General features: G+C 39.9%; 1 non-coding gene across 1 annotated transcript; it reads right to left on the reverse strand.

Annotated features, from left to right (window-relative positions):
- Nucleotides 1-776: 776 nt before the first annotated feature.
- On the reverse strand, nucleotides 777-883 carry LOC122064646. Its single transcript, XR_006135781.1, has one exon. It is a non-coding gene; the product is annotated as a small nucleolar RNA R71 (small nucleolar RNA).
- Nucleotides 884-1,934: the final 1,051 nt, after the last annotated feature.

The following is a 1,934-nucleotide window of genomic DNA, read 5'->3' on the forward strand; positions in this document are numbered from 1 at the left end:
TTATTTTTTTTTATTGAATTCCTGAGAAGAACAACTTGCAATAATAGTTGTATCAGTGGAGGTCACCATGCCTCACAGTATGATAAAGACAGGTTTCGCCCTGTAGCAGTACCTCAGGAATTGACCTGAGCAACCCCGGATCCTTGTCGGTAAACTCCCAAAAAGCAAAAAAAAAAAAATAAAAAATAAATAAATAAAAAAATCAAAAAAATCAAAAAAATCATCAAAAAGTTTTGCTATCCATTCTTTTGTGCTTGTCTTACTTTAGTTGTGGAAAGTTTTTCTGTTGCATGAGTGTTAAGTGGGTACGTAATACTAAGAATCGGTTAGAAAGAAGAGATCCAACAAGTAGTGACCCTATACGTTTGCTCTCTCTAAAACCCTTCAATATGGGAGACCAACAGCAAAACCCTTCACCTAAATCTCTGAAAGATAGGTTCTACCCTGCTAGAACAGCCCAACCTTCCTGTATAGTTCTACCACAAGCCCAGGGCAATAATTTTGAACTCAAATCTCAATACATCACTATGTTGTCCCACTTCTATGGGTTGACCTCTGAGGATGCATACCTATTTCTAAGGGAATTTGAAGAGGTATGTGTTCTAATTAAGATCCAACAGCTTTCTGATGATGCTGTTAAGCTTAGGTTTATCACTTTTGCATTGAAAGACCAAGCTAAGAAGTGGTTGTATGGATTACCCACAAATTCCATAACCTCATGGGAACAGTTCACAGTTGTCTTCCTTAAGAAGTTTTCCCCAACTCACAAGACCAATAAGCTTAGAAGTGATATCCTTCAGTTTAGGCAAAAGCCTAGTGAGTCATTTTCCAAACTTATGGAGAGATTCAAGGATCTACTCCAAGAATGCCCCCACCATGGCCTAGACCTATGGCATTTATGTCAAATAATTTATGAGGGTATTGATTACCCAACTAAACAAATGATAGAGTCTATGTGCCCTGAGGGATTCACATCCTTTACAGATGAAGGAAAGGCATGGGAATTTTTACTTGACTTAGCTGACAAAACCCGTGAGTGGGAATCAACCCAAGAGAGTGAAAGAACCATAAGAGGAAAAGGATATTTTATGGATAGGATAGTAGCCAAGGAAGCCCATTTGGATAACCTAATCAAGAGGATTGAGGCTATTGTTCCTAGAGAGTCATAGAAGAATGCCCTAACACCTCTGGGGGCACTTCTAATGATAGTGGTAATGCCTTATACCAGAATAATCCATATAGTAACACATACAATCCAGGATAGAGAAATCACCCAAATTTCTCATAGAATCAAGGCAACCAAGCAGGACCTTCCAATTTCATAATCAAGGTCAACCTGGACCCCAAAGGCCTCCCTTTGCACAGCAATCTTTTTCCCAAAATACTTTTCCTAGGTCAAATGTAGGACCTCAGGCTAGTTTACCTAGGGCCCCTCTCCTATCATCTTATCAGCAACCCCCTGGGTCTACCAACACTGGAGAGGCAAGTAGAATAAATGACGTAAAAAAAAATATGGCCCTCCTCATGACAAGCCATCAAAATCTTACGAGAGAACTCACCCAAGTTGTCTCAATTATGCATGAGAGGAAGAAAGGAACTTTACCCAGTCAACCAGAGCCTAACCCTAGGCATCATCAACCTATTAGTGCACAAACACCAACTAATGCACCACTGAATATAGTACAAGGTCAGACCCAACAAGGGCCCTCTAACCAATGAAATGTTGTTTATGCCCTTAGGAGTGGTAGAGAGTACCAACAGAGCGTTCCTAAATCTTCCCCATCTATTACTCATGTTAACTCTCCTTCAGTTGAGGACACAAATGTACCTCTTGCTCCAGGTTCGTCCAATGAACCTAAAGATTCTTCTGAAACTAAAGATGATTTGGTTGAGGAAACCAAAAATGATTCTTCTGAAAAAGGGAAATCCCTAAC

This window comes from Macadamia integrifolia, unplaced genomic scaffold, assembly GCF_013358625.1.
Source record: "Macadamia integrifolia cultivar HAES 741 unplaced genomic scaffold, SCU_Mint_v3 scaffold170, whole genome shotgun sequence".
In the NCBI taxonomy this organism is placed as follows: Eukaryota; Viridiplantae; Streptophyta; class Magnoliopsida; order Proteales; family Proteaceae; genus Macadamia; species Macadamia integrifolia.